General features: G+C 42.3%; 1 non-coding gene and 4 pseudogenes across 1 annotated transcript; 1 reads left to right on the plus strand and 4 right to left on the minus strand.

The window, feature by feature from the left end:
- Window positions 1-501: 501 nt before the first annotated feature.
- On the minus strand, window positions 502-1,292 carry LOC123095042 (ATP synthase subunit a-like; annotated as a pseudogene).
- A 582-nt stretch (window positions 1,293-1,874) lies between these two features.
- Window positions 1,875-2,896, minus strand: LOC123095044 (cytochrome c biogenesis CcmF C-terminal-like mitochondrial protein; annotated as a pseudogene).
- Window positions 2,897-3,404: 508 nt separating this feature from the next.
- On the minus strand, window positions 3,405-4,800 carry LOC123095043 (cytochrome c biogenesis CcmF C-terminal-like mitochondrial protein; annotated as a pseudogene).
- Window positions 4,801-6,489: 1,689 nt separating this feature from the next.
- TRNAC-GCA (transfer RNA cysteine (anticodon GCA)) lies at window positions 6,490-6,559 on the minus strand. The gene has a single exon. It is a non-coding gene; the product is annotated as a tRNA-Cys (tRNA).
- Window positions 6,560-12,710: 6,151 nt separating this feature from the next.
- LOC123092905 (ribosomal protein S4, mitochondrial-like) lies at window positions 12,711-15,721 on the plus strand (annotated as a pseudogene).
- Window positions 15,722-19,268: the final 3,547 nt, after the last annotated feature.

The following is a 19,268-nucleotide window of genomic DNA, read 5'->3' on the forward strand; positions in this document are numbered from 1 at the left end:
TTTCGGTAGCCTTCTTTCATTTCCGAATTTGCTTGCGAGCAGTCCTTGCATTAGTATGAGTTCGTTGACCGCGTAAGGGCGATCCATCTTGATGACGAATTCCACGATAACGAGAAATAGAAATTAATCGTTCGATGTCTACTCGTTCTCCCCTCTTCAATTCCCAATGAACAACATGATCTTGAGCTATCATTTGTTCAATTTGGTCGATCTGATACTTAGTTAACTCATTCATCTTGATGTTCCCACTGATACCTAATCGATAACGAAGCTGAATGGCTTTTTTCGGTCCAATTCCATCCATTTTTGTTGAGGCAATTCTTACTTGTTCATCGGGAAGTGATCTAGCTCCTGAGATATATGACATTCTTTATCCTTATCTTTTCCTGGTCTTCTCGGCTGGAATCTACAATCTACACCTCTCCAAACACAAACGCAATATCTTGAGTACCCAGAACCATGTTCAGTGCTGCAAAAGTGCAGCTGTAGCCCCCTAGAATCTTTGGCTCCTCGTTTTTATTCAATTATGAAATGACTCATTTTGATGGAGATTTGTAGCATCATTCAAGTAAATACAAATTGAGATCGTAGAAACATGAGCTTGTGATATAGCTACACCTAATTCCAGACCGGTTAATGCTAGAACTATAAATAAGGGACCAAGATCTCCTATGAAATAGAAAATATTATTCAGAAATAGCATAGTCCAAGCAAACCCACTTAAAATCTTTACTAAACTATGACCGGCCATCATATTAGCAAATAAACATATTCCTAAGCTTAATGCACGAAAACAATAAGAGATTAGCTCAGGGAGTACTAAGAAAGGTGCTAACGGCAGTGGGACTCCCGCAGGTAATAAGAAGCTAAAAAAATGAAGCCCATGTCTTTGAAATCCAACGATCGTAATGCCTATAAAAATGGAAAATGAAAGAGCCAAACTAATGAGAAAATGACTTGTCACTGTGAAGCTAAAGGGTATCTTACCCTGGGGATTACGAAATAACGAAAAAGTAAAAGTGACCGAGATGCGAGGGAAAAACTTTTGTTTCACATTTCCAGAAATACCACCTATTTGTTCGTTTACCAGGTTCAGCACGAAATCATAAATAAGCTCGACCAAGGATTGCCATGCATTTGGCACTGACTTTCCACCTCCCTTTTTCGTAACAAAAAAAAAGAAAAACGACCAAAACGACAATGAGCAGCATATACAAGACTTCATTTGTAAATGATAAATAAAAGTTGCCCACATGAAGATCAATTATTGGGATAATGGCAAATTGATCCAATGGGGTTTCCAAAAAAAGCTGATTCGAAGCACTTACAGCGCTACCCGGCGGGGAGTCTTGGGCCCTCCATATTTCGTTATAAAAATTAACAAAGCCCGTGTTCCAAGTGAAGCTTTCGCGCCCCTTGAAATGTAAATCTACAAAAGTATCCCTTAGACTCTCAGCAGGATCCACGCCCACAAACTGGTTACAAAACCAGGTCACATCGTATGCAGGTGGCAAAACCATTTTTGCCTGCCGCATGTATGATTCTACCATTTTTGTGATTTCAAAAAGCAAAGCCTGTTGATACTTTCTTGTTGACCTGGACTTTCGGTGCGAATTGAGCTAGATACGCAAAATGACCCGAAGACTCTATTAACGTGTGGATCTAGTAGTAACAAACTTATCGAACTAGTGTAAACTATAGAGTCTCCTGACCTCGTTAACCAATTGAAGTTTCCTAAAACCACCATTATGAAATCTCCGACGAAAAGTTACGTTGCGATTACTACTAGATCCTATTCGAGAGAGAGAGAAAATAAGTCGGTAATAGTTCATAATTTATCGTATTCATCTATACTTACTCTTGGTAAGTTGGCCGGTTTCTTCCCATTCTTTCTTCTTTCCACTAATCTAATGGTTTCATTCTCCCATCGAGAGGTTATGATACTAGCAAGAGTCCTATTCTTCTCCTCTCGATCCTACCTTGGGTTATGTTTGACAGGGATGGTTAGTGAACTTCTATTGGTTTCAAAGGAGGATAGAGATCCATTGGGGAAGGCTCGAAAGGTTATTCGATATCAAAGGTTGACCCTCGACGCGCCGCAGCCACTATTTTTACTCCTTTTATGCAATTATGAACGAAACTTTCTCGATTCCAATGCAACTTATCCTTTTGGAGTTGACGTAACAAACTACGCGAGCCTCCCGATGAAGCCAACAGAAATCCCATCTGAATACTAAAAATAAAAGGCAATTTCATTATGGTGGTATACCAGCCGCCAGTTCTGGAACTTTCAGTTCCAATCGGAGCATATAGATCCGTAAATGGATTTGTATGTATAGCCACTTCAGTCGTGCTCCTCGTTTCTCGAATGGAAAAAGAAGTATCTTCTTTCTGGGAACATGCTAAACTAGAAATTCTTATGTTCGTGATTCTTCATCCACCGATGCAGAAAATCTTCCAGTTTTCCATTCTCATATGAGGCAGGAAAGTTTATGGGCAACAGGTCGGCACGAAGTGATTCATCATGTTCAAACATGAACCTTTCGCTCGTTGGGGACGGTTTATAAATCATCAAATTCCCACAAATGGAATGAGAAGTGGGTCCATGTAAATGATCGAGACCTCGCAAACAACAACGTTCCTTCCCCATATGGAGTTCGGGACCCAAGGGCAATCGTTGAGTGAACTGTATCTTATTCGTATTAGTTGACCTAAGCCGCACCATTATTGCAGGGGTGGGGCTCGGCCTCCGAACCGTACGTGGGACGAGTTTCTGCCTCATACAGCTCGGGCCGAAGACCGGGGAAGTTGAGGAGAGATGGGGAGACCCAACTGCTGCCGGTCGGGACGGACAGGAAAGGGGGCGGGGATAAGCCTATGAAGAAGCAAGCTTATTGCCCCACCCCCCAAAAACAAACTGACCCAGCAAGAAAACGTATGCGCTTTAGCAACAAAGTGCTCATCCCTTGCTTGCTGCTTCGCGTTCTTTCTATTCCATCCCAGTCCATTCCAGGATAGGCGGCTAATAGAATCTAATATGTGCAGTAGTCGTCGTCTGACCAATCGGCTCGGACACCAGACCACTTGTGCCCCCCATTCTGTCTCGCCCTAAATGGAATGGCTCTCTTAGTTACGTTGTGCCCCGACCCGAGTCCCCACGTCCGCTTTTATCCGCCCGCAACCCGGCCAACACAACATTAGGGCCGTCCCCCCCATTCTATGCTGACCCAGGCCGGGGCTCGCATTTTGGGAAGCCCGTTCCCACCGCGCTCACGGCCCGGCTGGCCTGCCAGCGGTAGTGGGAATTCTCCCGTTCCCTGGTCAAAAAAGGGTTGGTTGGATGCGGGATCTACTCCATGAGGAGCGGTACGGACGTAGATGATATCATCACGACCTCTCTTTGCGTACCGCTAGGGATGCTTAACGCCACTTCGCCAACTGGCATTACCTGCGCTTTCATGTCTCTCAGTGTGGTCAGCACTGGGTGTTTCCGAGCAGCGAGGCTTACACCCATTCGCATTAATTCATCCAAAGTTCCTTACCCTTATGCACGAATTTTGGAATAAGCCATCTTCCTATCAAGGTTAAGGAGTCAACTGAGCATCTCAGCGGCGGGATTGAATACCCGGATCGAATCAGAGTTCACGCCGCCCGCCCTGAATAAATAGAATAGGAGGTGTGGGCCACAGGTCGCACATAAGCCATCGGGTCGCACGACAGAAGAACACCCAACATAAAGATGCACACTCCTCCATGTGAAATAGAAAGATTCATCTTCACTTTTTTGTAGTAGTCGTGACCAACAGCCATCAGCAGTCGGCTCGTTGGTAAGGCGAGAGCTTCAAGCCCGCTCTCTGGTGGCACACCCCCCAAACAAGCACCACTCGACGAGGGGGGGCGGGGAAAGCTACAGGCCCAAAACCTTCGACCCTTCTTTCTATATGGGGGTGCCCGGGGCACCTCATCTTGTCATTTTGTTGCTCATTCCCCTTAGGCTGAAGTGTTTGGCCTTTACTTCAGAGCGCCCGCTCACGCTTCGCTGACCTATCACGTGGTAAAGAGAAGAGAGTACGAAAGAATTGTAAACAGAGCAGACCGCAGAAAGATTCTAAATATGAGAAGTCCCCCATGGATTCGATAATAAGGAAATGAAGAACGGGAACGAAACGAAATAAAGCATTTCTAGCGGATGAGCTTCTCTCCATTTTGTCTGGTAATAGAATAGGGTGGCTTGCTTTGACCAACACTCCACTTTTTGCTCTGTCCATGGAGCGTATGAATTTCCTTAAATGTAGATAGACCAAAAAAGGGAATAAAGGGATAGGAATAGGAATTATAGTACCATTGGAAGAAGAGGCACCAGTGGGAACATCTGTACTGACGAACCATTTCAATAGTACGGGTGCTGCCGTGCCACGGGGCACGACCATGGAAGTAATGAAAAAGAAGAAGTTCTGTAGTTGGACCATCTGCTCTATCCGTTCGATTTGAGCTTCTCCAGAGAAGATGAGACGCTAAAAATGAAAGTGTTCGCAACGCATACCGAAAAAGGGTACCTATGTTGCCGACCATTAATGACTAGTTCGAAGACCAGGAGCAGGGGCACGTGCCAAGAAAGATTTGTTACTTTCCCTATGGTTTTCGAACGTTTTCAATAAAACCTTCTCGTAGAAGTATTTTCACAAAGTTTTCGGTAATATTAGTAGATGCTATTCGAACCCTTCCTTTTATTAAGATTCGAATTCTTATTCTTATTATTATCTAATTATTCTTTTTTTCATGTATATGCGTCAGACACAATCTACTAATTGATCTATATTCTGATACCCTACTATATCATAGTCTCTACTACTACTATTTTTAATACCTCGGGAGCTCATGAGACTCTTTTAGTGAAATTCATAAGTCTCAATTCCCGAGCAATCACACCAAAAACTCGAGTTACTTTTGGATTTCCTTCTTGATCAATGACAACCGTCATCATATCGTATTATCATACCGTTGTCACGTTTGAGTTCTTTACATGTACGTACAATTACAGCTCGTCTTACTTCTGTCTGATCTTTCTAGAGGCATTTTGGGCACTGCTTCTTTGATTACAACAACAATAACGTCACCAATATGAGCATATCAGTGATTACCAGCTCCTAAGATTCGAATACATATCAATTCGATAGCCCCACTCCGTTGTTATCCGCTACATTCAAAAGGGTCTGAGTGAGATGGATCTTGGAAGTCTGGTTTTTTATTGGATAGTGATCTCGGGCACGAGTGGTTGATCTTCGCGGGCCGTGAATGGCCATGGAAAGGAGTATTGATGTCAATATGTTCGATCGAGAAGATTGGACGATGAAAGACGGATCCTTTGTGGTTTGAATAATAGGTTGTGGTCTTGATATTGGGCTATGGGCTGATTGCTTTCTGTATGAGCCTCTTGTGATTGGGCTCTTGTGGGCGGATTACCCGATGTGTACTCATCTTCCAACAAAGAGGAGAAGACATAACTAGAAGAATTGTGAGAAATAAGTTAATTTATCAAGTTGAGGCATTTTGATTTGGATTTCAAATAAGAAAGAAAAGACTCCTGCGCCCTCGAGAGCATTCTCTTTCACTTGCATTTCTTCCTGAAGTTGGCTCGAAGACCTGTCCAGCCTTGATTTTCCCAGTTATTACTCGAGCGCGCTGAGGCAACTCTGAACTAAGCTCAGGGGAGGGGTAGTAGGTATGCTTCAAACCCTCCGGCACCTTGAAGAACGATGGCACTAGATCGGGAAAGATGAATGACCAATGAGGACAGGACAATGGGGGAAGTTGGTAATAGAGAATCCTCCCTTCTTCTTTGCTTTCTTGCCTGAAAAAATCCAAAAGTAACCATTGGAACCTCATGGGCTACCGAGTTAGGAGATTCATTTTCTTTATTACTTTTACTTTTTTTACTAAGTTATTCTAAAAGATAAGAGCTAACCGACCATCCTGATTGAATGTTTGAGTACTCGGAGTCTCTCATAAGTATGGAAAGAAAGTCTCTTCTTTCCACAACTCCTAAATTTCCCATCAGCCTATCCAATCTAATTCCAGACAGAGTCAGTAGACCTTACTTTAGTGTAGGTAGTGTCAGATAATTAGGAAGTCTTGATAGTCTTTCGTATAATCTCTTCTTTAATCCTAGGAGCAAAAAAGGAATGTCCTTTAGGGACCTTTGGATAAAAAGATTTCCGACCTCTTACTTTCGTAGTTATGAATTGCGGAATAGAATCAATTATGAAATTCATAAGTATATATCCCTCATCCCTGTTGGTATCGGTTTGGGCCACTACCTAGAACCCTGCCAGAGCCCTATTTTTAAGAAGAAATTCACAGTCTTTTTTAGAACTAGAACTATGGTAAAATCCAGTATCGACAGGCCTAGTTCTTTTCCTTTTCTTATGCAGGGCAAGAATTTGTCGAGTTCAATCAGTACAATAAGAAATCCTAAGTATTTTTTTGGTCAGGCGACACCCAGATTTGAACTGGGATAAAGGATTTGCAGTCCCCTGCCTTACCGCTTGGCCATGCCGCCAAATCCGATCCAAAATAGAGCAAAATCTTATTCATCCACATTATTTTACTAATTTTTATTCGTAGGAGGGGATTATTAAACCCTTTTTGATTTTTTTTAGATCGTTGAATCCCTTTGTATTTATCCCTTTCCAATCCCTTTTAATAAATTCATTCCTGTTTTTTATTGGACCCAGTTTTATTCTCTTCGATTGATTGTATCTCAAAACACACATTGCTTAAATACCTTCTCTTTCTATTGAAAAGAGAAAGGATTTCCAGTCACAGCAAATTTAGGAAAAATTGGAACCATTAACTATATTATTTGTTATTATTTGTTATTTTTATAAATTCTATTTGTTAGTAGTGAACGGTTCTAAAATGGGTATTGTATCCCAAATACTGTTTCCTTAATGGCATAACAAAATCAAATTGATTTACGGCTAATCAGTATCAATTAAAAGAAGAGAATTATGATATTGATATACTGTGACCTGACCCTTGTTGCTCCAAGTGAAATTCTTTCTAGGGTTCTTAAAGATATTCTCCATTTTTTCCCTTTCCCTACAATAAAGTATAGTCTGAAGGCTAGCACGCACCATTCCTCGCTTATGATAATCTAAGGCCAAAAAGAAAGAAGGCTCACACCATAATAATACATACCCTTTTTCCTCGATCGTCAAGGTCGTGGATTTGGATCGATTTCGGTTTTACGGGCTTCATACATTGTTAAGAAAAGTACTCGGCATTGGAAAGCATCACGTTCTGGCCACACACAAAATAAGTCGGTGGAAGGTATGGAATTTCTCGGCTGAAGGTCAGAAAGAAAGCAATCGCCAGTGCTCTCAGTTCCAGCAATGAGTCTTTTCTCTGGGAATTATGGAAAACAAACTAACCTTGTTTGTCTATGTTCACCTTGACATGAAAGACTCTTTTCCTAACCTGACTGTTCTACCTGGCTAGTTCACTTCACTTTTTGAGGGATCCTGGATTGGAGTTCACTTGTCTATGAGTGTCCAAACAGCTTCAGATCCTTCCAAGGCGCAGGGGTTCTCTCTCCATTCACTTTGAGCTGGGTTTCTTGTGATCTTTTTAGTAGTTTTTCCGTCCCATTTTTTGGTAAATTAAGTCTTACACAGCTGTCCCCACGGATGTCCATTCCATTCGGCAGGGACTCCATCTCGCATTCGATCTCCCTCCTTTCCCTGAAAGAGTCGAGGTCTCTCTGGACTTCTCTTTTGCCTCTCTACCAGATTCAGAAAAAGGGAGGAAGAGAACCTCTCGACGGGAGTGATTCCCCGAAAAGAGATCGTTCCCAGCATCCTCGAGTTTGTAGTCAAACTCACCTTCATCCACCTTTCATGGACTGGCGCGGGCAAGCGCCGATGTCTGGAGCAGGAGATGGAAGCTTGGGTTGAGGAGGCTGTCAACGAGTCATCAAAGGCGATAGATTGGTTATATTCGGATTCGTTTGATTTTGATTTTCTTTTTTTTGGTTGTGAGAGGTCTGAGTCCACAGCTGGGGTAGAGGCGTCAGATGACAATTGAAGTAGGGGTCTGCCTCTTTCAAAGGGAAGCAAGAGTCTCATAGGGAAGGAGATCCTGCACAGACCAATCCCAATCAGGAAGAGAGTCTTGTTGTCAATGAAAGCATTTTTTCTATGTCACATATCTGCCTATCTCGTGTTGTGAGCTATAAAGTACCCACCAGGGGGGTGGACCGAGAAAGAGGCAGGCGATTGGGTCCTTCCCATCCTCTGTGATGTCAATCTCTTTGTCATTCTTTCACCCTTGCTGAGTAGCGAAGTGAGCATACTCAAGATCCAATTCATCAATCATTTGAGTTGGTACGAACATAGGAATCCAGACTCCGCTTGATTCGATCTTCAGTTTCGACCTTCATCAGTCAGGAAAAAGAAGAAGGACCCACTTATTCCACTCGGAGAGACCGAACCAGGCAACAACAAAAAAGAAAAACTGAAGGAAGTTCTCTTTCCATTCCAACTAAACTAAGTGAAAAAAGGGGGAGAGCAAAATAGAAACACAGGAACAAAGAAACTATGTCCAAACCAACGAGTCCTTTGGTCGACTCTAAAGAATGTATCGGGAGTTGGGAGTTAGCCGTCTCATAGGAGTGATAGCTGGGTTTTTCACGGAGTTTCTTCATACGATTGAAAAAAAGAGTGCTCTAGGTCGGAGAAAACAAGAAGAAGATTGTTCACCACTCTGTCTCCCAACCTCTTTAAAGCAGCTACCTACTGTGATCTGGTCTTGGGACAGCATTGGCACCCCCGTTGAACTTAAGGTATAAACGTAGTTGTAGGGAGCTCACTCTCAACAACTACCGATGTAAACTATATCGGACCTATAGAGTCTATGGCTATAGTGTCTTCTCATGAGCGTTGGGGAGCTGACTCTCAACGCTTCTTTTGTTTTCATTATCGAATATCGTGTAGAACTCACTTGCCCTACCTTTTGCTAGGAGAGTGTAGTTCGAGCATTCTATTGTGTGCTCGATCCGTGATACGCAAAGCAATCTCCTGTTTACTATTGATCTAATGACAGTTGATTGAGACTTGCCATTGTCGTCTTTCGAAAGCGAACTCTTATCTGGTTGCACTCGGGTTCTCCTGTCGACTTGTTTTTCAATAGTAAATCACAGGCAGTATGCCCAATTTGAAAACATGCAATGAGGGTATGAGCAACACTCCCCAAACTTGGCATGACTCATCGCCATCTTGTATTCATGATCTTACCTCTATTTGTCACAAATGCATAGCATAGGATCGAGTGGATCGGCACCCAATAGGCCAGATTTTCCTATCTTTGATGTTAGAAGTGATTCCAATCTATTTTTCTATAGTGATAGTTCACACATTAGCAATTAGCACTGCCTCAAAGCAAACATAGGAACTAGGGAGTTCATCGAGAGAAAGTCCCTTTAGTTTCGTACTTCCCTGTTTCGGATTTGCATATGTCTTTAATCGCAATAGTTGTAGAGAAATCCCTCAATCACGGGACAATCCTCCAGGGCAAAGGTACTTCAAAAGCTTAGAAGGTTCATCTATGCATGAAAGGAATGAAACAAATTCCATAGAAAAAATAGGAAAATCCCCACCGAGATCGGTACCTATCTAGATCCCCAGCTTCGACAACAAAACTCCTTCGCATTTTGCGACCATTCCCGCGAGGACTACGATTCGGATTATCTAATGTCATCCCCAAACAGAATTACACCTCTTAAGAGGAAGGGACGGCCCTCTATCCGGTGTGGGTTCCTACGAATTATTGTATGGTTCCGGATCCAGGTCCCTCTGCCCTTGCTTTTTGTTATTCCATAGGGGTATGGATTGAAGTAATCACTAATCCAGGAAAGATGGATCTTTAGCTAGAAAAACGAAAAGCCAATACGCCATGTATCAAAACAATAGGGATAGGGGTAGTTGTATACCACCTACGAATAGGAAGATCCTGGGTTTTGTAAGAAAACTACGAATAGGAAGATCCTGGGTTTTGTAAGAAATCCAATTTCATCAATTCTAAGCACGGTAACGGCAGTGCTCCTATCCAACGGCCGGGGATCTATTCGATTTCTCAATTTGCTAATGCCGATAAGCTTAGGTTGTTATTTCATCGTCTTGCGCTAAAAAGGCACCCTCCTATTATGCTAACAAAGGGACGGATAACGGCAAAGCGGAACAGCAATAGCGAAAGCAGGTACAGTAACGGCGCAATCCCTAAAAAAAGAATCAAAATAGAGAAATTTAGAGCGCTGCGAATTTCCTTCTTTTGATAATGCTACCCACACAGTCACGGCTCCTATCCGGTCACCGGGTTAAACAATTGATTCCTCTCAACGCATCCCCGCGGTAAAGAGCTAGTCGTATTCTTTTGATAATTCTCTAGTTGTATTCAAGCAAGAGTCCTCGGCATCCTACGAAAACAAGCGCTAGGAATATCAATAGCGTTAGCGTTAGCGTCCTGGCCTTTGCTTGGGGATTCCTCTATGGAATTCCAAACATGCCTTTGCTCGTCCCTTTGATTCAATCCTTCTTCTCCTCGAAAGCTACAACTAGAAAATATATTCTTCTTTGCCGGTGCGAACCCTTCTTTTGAATAACAACCATTGGCAAGACCAGCGAAATCCGAATACTAATCCGAGGAAAGCCCATCCCTACTTCCCTTTGCTGTTGTTCCTCGAAATCCTCTACTAGTCATTGGTTTCAAAGCAAAGGTATCCGGTATAGGGGGTCGTGGGCAGGTTAGTGTTTCATTTCGATAGGTGATAGTGGTATACCAAACCATATGGTATAGGTCTTGGAAAGGAAAGTAAATCAAGTCCATCTTACAGGATTTCTTCACTTGCTTGGGCTTAAGCGGTACCAGTACCCGGAGAATAGTTCCATTCTCTTTCTCCACATGACACCCTTGTGTTGTCAAACTAATGAATCCCTCTCCGCCCCTGCTCCGACAAAGCAATAAGCACTAGGGTATCCACCCACCCGCCAGTTCGAATAGCCGGTTTCCTCCCCTTCCGCTCAAGCTAAAGGTTCTGGGCTACGGCTTCCGGTTCCGTATTCCGATTCGTCTTCGGATAGCATTAGAAAATCCCTTTCATGCCTTGCCAATACAACTATTATTTTTCTTAGCCGAGGAGCCTTTGGAAGTACCGTTGTTGGATCGGATTGAGCCATTATAGGATCGGATAAAGATTCACTCTTTGCCAATGCCTGCTTCCTTGGTTTCCTACTTTCTGCATCGAAAGTGACTTTTTGCTCAGTATCGAGAACCACTTCTTCTCCTTTTCGAGGCGTAGATCGCCCGTCATCTGATTTGCTTCGTCAAAGCGGATAGCATTATGGAATTGATTATATTCGTAGAAAAAGCACCCCTATTTAATAAGTCCTCGGAAATGATCTCATCCAGTACTTCTCTCAGCCTATTTGCCAAGACTTTGGAGCATAGCTTGTAAATGACATTGCACAAAGATATCGGCCTATACTGTGAGATTTCTTGGGGGTTCTACTGTCAGCAAGTGCACTATTATTTACTTCACCGCGTACTTAAAGAATTGTTGGTAGCAAAGAACAGCACCTGATAGAAAGGATGCTAACCAAGCCTCTTCTGTTTAAGCAAGGCTAAGCCAGAATAAGGGGTACAGTAGGCTGGTGACCCTGACGATAGCACTAAGACTGCCTCGGGAATCTCCTCAATCGTTGAAGAGTGCCTCGGGAATTGAATAAAAGCACTGATATCCATATAATCCTACAATTATGCTCTATTCTCTTGAAGAGAAGACACTTGAACTTCGTCATGTGCTATTGATCCTTTTGAACCTAAATTCACATTGGCTCTTTTTGGCATACAGCTTTTGTTTTTCTGTGAAAGTCCTCCTTCCTCTGGACAAAGATTACATTAGAGGTGCCTCGACCCGAAAGAGCATGATACAATCAATTAGGACGTAGCTCTGCTACAAGAAAGGATAGGACTTTTGCCAAGTCTAGAGTTCGACTTCTAAAAAGAGAAAGCCACTAACAAAAAGAAAGAAAAGAGGAGGAAGCTGGACTTACCTCTGTTCGAGATACAATGAATCGAATAAATAAGTCTTATGGATGAATGTTGAAGACGGACGATACAACCCTACTAAAAGTCACAAAGCTCACTTCGCTATCAGGCCTAGCAGCTGCTTCATAATATAGGTGAGATAGATTAATTGATTGTTTCTTTTTTTTGTTATAGAATTCTAAATCGAGCATTAGTTTGAACGACATAGAAAACTCTTTTCCAACTAAGCACTCTTGAGCATCAAGCAATTATATGGCTTGGATTCGGTCTGTTCCATCTTTTACCTTTGGAAAAATAAAGGGATTGGAGCCGCAAATCCTTGTTGAAGAGGATATCGAGCACAAGAGTGAAGAGTGAAGAGTAGAGGGCGCATTGGATGTGCGCTCCCTATGAACGATGTCCCACTAGAAATGGATCTTCGGAAAGAAGAGTGTTTCTCTTGATATTTCTATTCTATTCTATTTCTATAAGTGAATTATTGATCAAGATCAAATGGAGAAAATGTAGATGTGAAACTATGTTCTTTGAACACCTTCTTCCATGCTATTGAAGCTGGCAAACAGGGGAGTGAGTGAAGAGAGAAGCCATGCCTCTTTCGATGTGAGGCAAGCGATGAACGAGTAGATGCTGCCCTTAGACCAATTTTCTCTTTCGGTAGCTGACACCGAGATGGGCTAGGCTAGGAAACCTTATTCGAGACGATAGGGATGGTAAACAAAGCGATGGGGTATACGTACGAATTGGAATACAAATGAAATCATTGCCTATAAAGATGAACCCGTTAGCGTATAGGAACAACAGCATATGAAAGTTGGGTGGATACTCCTATTTAATTGGTTTAACCAGAAACAGAGGATAGGATTCGAAAAGTCAACCGGAAACCGAGCCCTAACCTTTAATTGATGAGAATTTCCATACCCCTACTACTCGTATGTATTGGCGTGGGTTCGTATGTAAACATTCGTATTGGCTTAGCAGAGCACTTCGTATCCCGCCACAACCGATCCTTTGCTTCCTTCTCACTCAGCTTTTTGACTCAACAGTCGTTCCCCCTGTTACACAAAGCTACGTATACAGGGGTAGTTGTTCATCCCTTTTGCTCGTGACATATCCCCTCGCTCTGTCTTCTATTCCTTCTGTGCGTTACGTTACTAAGGCCATCGGTCTTATGGAAAGAGAAGGCATATAATCGATTCTTTGACCGGCTTTGCTTCTTTCGTGATTCACGTAGATTGGAATTCACTTTCTTTAGGGCATGGCTAGTTTCGGGTTTTCTAAAACCATCGCCCAACTCTTTCTTATTCAGACACGCCAACTGATATGTTGGATTAACAAGCTAGGGAATAATTGGGGCTTATGTGGACCCCTTCCCTTTAATTTAAGAAAGAGGTCTTCCTAGCTGACTTGAAACTAGATCTTCTTCCGAGTTTCGTTCTCTATGGCTTGTGAATTGCTGTACTGCCTGTTTCACTCTCTTCTAAGGGATCTCCTCCTATGGAGGTATGTAAAGTGGGTTCTATCGCATTTTCCATCTTAGGGCGAGCAATATAAGCAATTCTGGTATCAACAGATACATTGTTTGGGAAAGAAAGTGAAAACAATAGATCCAATTCTGGGTTTTGGGGATGGATTTCTCACAACCCTGAGGTGCTTGCTAATCTCTCGGACGAGTCGATGTCAATAGCAATTCTGATGAAACATCTTAAACATCTTTAGTGCCTTTTGCCTTTGAGCTCAATCGATCAGAAGAAAGGGAATATAACCTGCCCCTCATTGTCCTTCAATCATGGTGCAATGAATATCGTAGATAGAGTGATTTCGATCTCATATAGCTAGCTTTCCTTTCAAAGTGAAACGATTTTCCTTTTACGTTGAGATATTTGAATTGGATTTTCTTTCACCACTACTATCGTAACGCACAGAAAACACTGACGTTTCCGCTCGCTTTCAACCACTGCCACTTTACCTGAGCACTGTGACGCAGTCGGTCAAGTATTGAGTTTCTGCTAGTATATCAAGGACTTATGAGAACTGAAAAGAAAAAAACGAAAAAAGGAATTCTCATAGTTCATTGAATTAAGGGAGGGCCATTCGTGGGGGGTTCGTGGAAGAGTTGGGTTCGATTCCCTTTATACGCGATGTGGCGAAAAAGACTGATTCAACGAAATATGCCATGCCAGCATTAAGATTTAAAACGTGTCGTCTACTTCCAGGAAATGTTCGGAACAGAGAACTTTCTCTAATCCAACGCCGTATTCTCCGAAGATTGAGGAACAAGAGGAGATCCATTAAAAGAAATCTTTCTCGGAGAGAAAATCGAAACAGTAACATCAAATCACAAACTACACGAAAGTTGTCTCTTTATTATGGGGATTTACCCATAAGGGAGATGCACAGAGGAAGAGAACTAACTTCATATATCCCTTTTTTACTCAATCAAGAAACAAGATCGGACGTGATTCCGGTTCGTCTCCATTTTAGTGACACTCTTCCTCAAGCAAGGCAGCCGATAAGTCATCGAAGGGTTTGTTTGAATAATGGACTGGTAACCATTACTCATTTGAAAGTTTCCCACGGTGATCTAATATCTTTTAAAGAAAATGACGCGAGAACCCGCGGTTTTGAAATAAGGAGATCTTTCTATATCGACATATCAGTTGGAAAAATCATAGGCAAATTCCTATCGGCCATATCAGTTGGAAAAAGAAGAGGCAAATTCCTACCGGCCAGAATCTGGAGAAGAACAAAAAAAGAATGGTTCCGCTTACTCACAACTCAGAGGGGATGCCGCTTACTACTCAAATCCAAGGAATTGCAAAAGTTGCGTTCTTATATGCAAGAAGAAGACTTTGAAAGAACAAAGAAGTTTGGATCCGCAAAAGTATGCTTAGGCAGTTCCTTCGCTGAGCACAACAGAATGAAGAGGAATTTGTTTCATTTCAAATACTTCTTCTTATTGAAAAGAGGGAAGGAGAAAAACCGAAATCTTCCTACTCGAACAATAAGTCCTTTTGTAGAAAAGTCTTCTTTATATAGTAATTCGACCTATTGCTCCGGATCCCCGTTTACTAGGAAGATAAGAATCAAAAGGATCGAACTACCTACTCATTATTCGGAGGTGAATCATAGAACACTAAAAGCTGTGGTATCTTATGGACCTAACATAGGTCACATCCCTCACGACATAAGATTGAAAGATCCAAACCTTCCTCTTCGGAGCGGAAACGGACGTGGCCAAAACATATAAAAAAAGATCGGCCTAGTCGCTCATAGGGACATATCTATCCGGATAGAGGATAGTCTAGATCAATTTTGAGAAAAATCTCTCTCTATATAGATAGGTATCTCTGTGGATAGAGATAAAGATAGGGATCCCTATAAATCGAAATATATGGAAAAAGTGCACTTTTTGACTACTACTACTATTTCTTAGACTTTTTCAAGGAAACATCGTTTTTTCGATTTTGACTGAATTGGTCGGAGCGTAGACGAGCAAGCAGAGCCCAGGAAAGAGGTCAGATCGTCATAGAGCAGTCGACTATAAGTATAAGACTGCTGGCCTGAGAGAAGGCAGTCTCTCTCGGGAAACATGGCCCAATTTCTCTTCTTTCTTTTCACACGGGCAACAATTGGGAATAAAACAGACCATGAACATGAGTTTAAAATGTAAAAAAAGGGAAGAGTGCATTCTCCACTTTCTTATCTCGAAAATGCGTAATATAGTGATGTCATGTGTCTGTTTCTCTGAAAAGGTGGGTCGGCCCTTAGGGCAAACAGTAGTGCCAGGTTCCATTGTGGAACGGTCGTTTGCCGGTGACCTTTGTCCGCTGTAGTACGAGTGACTGGCGCATCGCATCCAATCTCTCATGTCAATGAGTCAGTTAGAAAACAGCTCCAAATGAATCAGTGATTTCCCCTTTATTTCCCTCGGAGCGCAAGGGGAAACAAGATTGAGAATGAATTAAAACACACCAAATGTTTCATTTTGCCTATTATCAGTGGTCAGCTCTGATACAAACCAGGGGAAAAAGAACCTGGAACGCCTTCTTTAAGGCGCTACTATTTCTAGCGGCATAGGTGCTTTATCACAATACGAAAGATGTACATACGAGGACTACGATTCCTATTTAGAGATATTCCTACGAGCGATAGACGTAGTAAGGAAATTACGTACGCCAATAACAAATATGAATACGAATTACGCCTACGAGCCTACGCAATGGCATGTTTCGGCGTATAAAGCTAAGAACGAGAATAGCCTACTGCCTCCACTCGGAAAAGGCAAAGGTATCCAGTATAGGATATCGATGAACGGAGGACAAGGGAAGAAGGCAAGGTGAACCTCCTTTGCCAAAGCCCTTTTGAAATACCTTCTTTTTGAACCTTTAGAAAATACCTGCTAGCTATCCCTAGTTTTGTTTAACCAGCTTTCCCCCAAAAAGGGGAGATTTGCTGCTTACTACTCACGGAAACATCCAACCTTATGGTCAAGTCGTCCGCCTATCTTTCTGATCTCATTCATTTTCCGATCGCATAAAAAGTCATGAGATTAAAAAAGAAATGTGAGTATGTAGTTACAGATGTAAAAAAAATAAATATCTCGTTCTCTTGTTCTTAAATCATGAATTGGATGATGTGCGTTTCATCAAGTATGAACATATTGCATTTTTTGCTATGCAATTTCAGTACCGGATCGACGTCCATTTATTTCTATGTCCTCATCCTCGTGTATGTCTGTGTTAGATAGGCTCTGGAAGGCCTTACTTTACTAACAGGTAGGGCGCGTTACTTTTATTATTTTTTTGCTGCTTACCCGCATGTTTAGATTATTTACTTGCCCTTTCACTTTTTCTTCGGCTGTCACCAACTGTGTTCAATGCTAGTCCCTAACCCATGAATAAGGGCTCCGCTGGCTACCGGGTTCAGAGAAGTTTGTAAGCTCCTTCTCTTTTTTCATTTTTCGCATCCTCCTGTGTCTTTCCGTTTAAGGTCTTTAATTCGGCATTAGCTTCGTTAGAGAAAGCCATGCGTGAACTACAAAGCATGGGATCCTGAACACCACGAAAGAAAGCGTACTACTTTTCAATAAGGTCCGACTTCAGAGAGGAGAGACATGAACTTGTTTTAGGCATATAAAAGGCATACGGTATGAAAGATTGATTGAAAAGAGGTGGGGACTGGTCTCGCTGCTAAGGGAGAAGGAGACCTCTGTCGGAGCAAGCTAAAGAGCCCACTTTATATCGTCGATTTTAGGTAAGGCACTCGATCAAGCCTATACATCCGGGAATTTCGCTCCAAACCAAAGACGACTTGCTTTGCTGCATTTCTTGGGCTGGGGCTTTACTTGATTTTGGTGAAAGAAAGGCCATATGATCTACTTTCTGGTGCCGGTCCCTTCACAAAGATAGCCCCTTCTTGCTCTTATTCTGTAACATCCCAAATTTTCAATTTGGAATTTTATACATAGATCATCATTGCATATCATATTTTGTTCCATCTTAGGCTCGATCCTAGAAATTCTATGCAACTCAAGGACCCTCGGAGAGAGTTGGGGATTTCGTTATTTTCTTATTTGAGTTTTTCTCAAATTTTGAAAATAGGATCATTGATTTTATTTATTTTATCTTCAATTATTTCTACTACCAAATATTCAGAGAGGGAATAAAATGACTTTCCCAAAATAAAGAAATAATGAAGATTTAATAAAAAAATCAAATAAGTTTTATTTTGGAAGTTTTTCGCCTTTTATTTGAATTTAGGAAAAATGTGTGTTTTTCAAAATTGCACTTAGGCCCCAAATAAATGTTCATCTTGTCCGGCTTGATTTTAGAAGCCGGGGAAAATTTATTTCGGGATTTTTGGAGTCTGTTTAGTATTTCTTTTTATTTTTCTTCTGTGCGGAATTATTTAAAAAAAACGCAACCGACCTACGGGTCGTGCCCGAGCGGGACTCTGCCCGGGGGCGCCTTTAAATAGCGCCGCCCCGAGCCCCCCAGGCCCAGCCGCCCGCCCCGCCAGCCCGCAGCCGCCGCCAGCCCACTTCGTCGGAACCCTAGCTGCCAGCCGCGCCACGCCGCCGCGCCGCGCCGCCGCCAGCCGCCGCCGCCGGAGCCGCCGACTTCGCCGGAGCCGCCGCCACCGCCAGCCGACCCCACCGCCCGAGGTTCACCGCCGCCTCGATTCGCGTGTCGCCGGTTTTTTTATATATAAAAAAACCGAACGGGTTTTTCTTCATTTTTTTTTCTTTTTTTCGGTTTATTTTTTTTAGATCTGTTTTATTTTTCGGTTCGGTTAAATAGCGAGCGTTCGCTCGTTCGTTCATTTTAACGAACATATTCGTCAGATCTGTTTAGTCAACGAACGTTCGTTCGTCAGCCTGTTCGTCGTTTTTCTTTTTCTCGGATTTAATCCGCGATTTTTCTGATCGCGATTCCAGATCCGATTTTCGTTTTAGTATAACTTTTCGCTCGTTTATCGGAATCAGGCGATTCAAGCGCCTGGAGTTTCGTCTCGAAACCTTCTTTCCAAATAATCAACTTAAACAAGTTTTTGCTTCTGTAAAATTTGACTTAGATCCAGATTAGTAAAACAAAGTTGTTTTCTTTCGCCGTTTGACTTTCGTTGCTTTGTTTGATTCGGTTCTTTTTGCAAACCGGAGTTCTTAAGTTGAACAATCTGGTTGGATCTTTTATTCGAGTTTTACCAGTGCATTAGATGAGTACTTATTGTATGTTTGTTTGTTTGTTTGTCTGTGATAGAATACCCAGAGTGCGCCGCCTGTTACTTCGAGTCTCTAGGTTTTGCGGATCATCAACAAGGCAAGTAACACTTTGATCATACCTTTTCTCATACCCAGTTTTTATGCATTAGACCAATCCTCAAACAATTGCATGATTAGGATCTAATTAAATTGTGGGATGGGAAGTAGATGAGGTAGTACCTATTACCTGTTTTATTTTCAAACCCCTGGGAGTTACTTCTACGTTTGCTTTTTATGCCATGCTATGCTAGTAGAAGTGGATTGGGTGAGTGTATCCATGACAGATGTGAGATTGTTAATCAATGGTTTATTTAAGGTGGCAACTTAAACACACATCTGAGTGGATTGAGGCACCTGGTTTCTATCAGGACTTGCCTGTATTTCTTCGGACCACCACCCAGGCTCA

The sequence above is a fragment of the Triticum aestivum genome, chromosome 4B (assembly GCF_018294505.1).
Source record: "Triticum aestivum cultivar Chinese Spring chromosome 4B, IWGSC CS RefSeq v2.1, whole genome shotgun sequence".
Taxonomy (NCBI): domain Eukaryota; kingdom Viridiplantae; phylum Streptophyta; class Magnoliopsida; order Poales; family Poaceae; genus Triticum; species Triticum aestivum.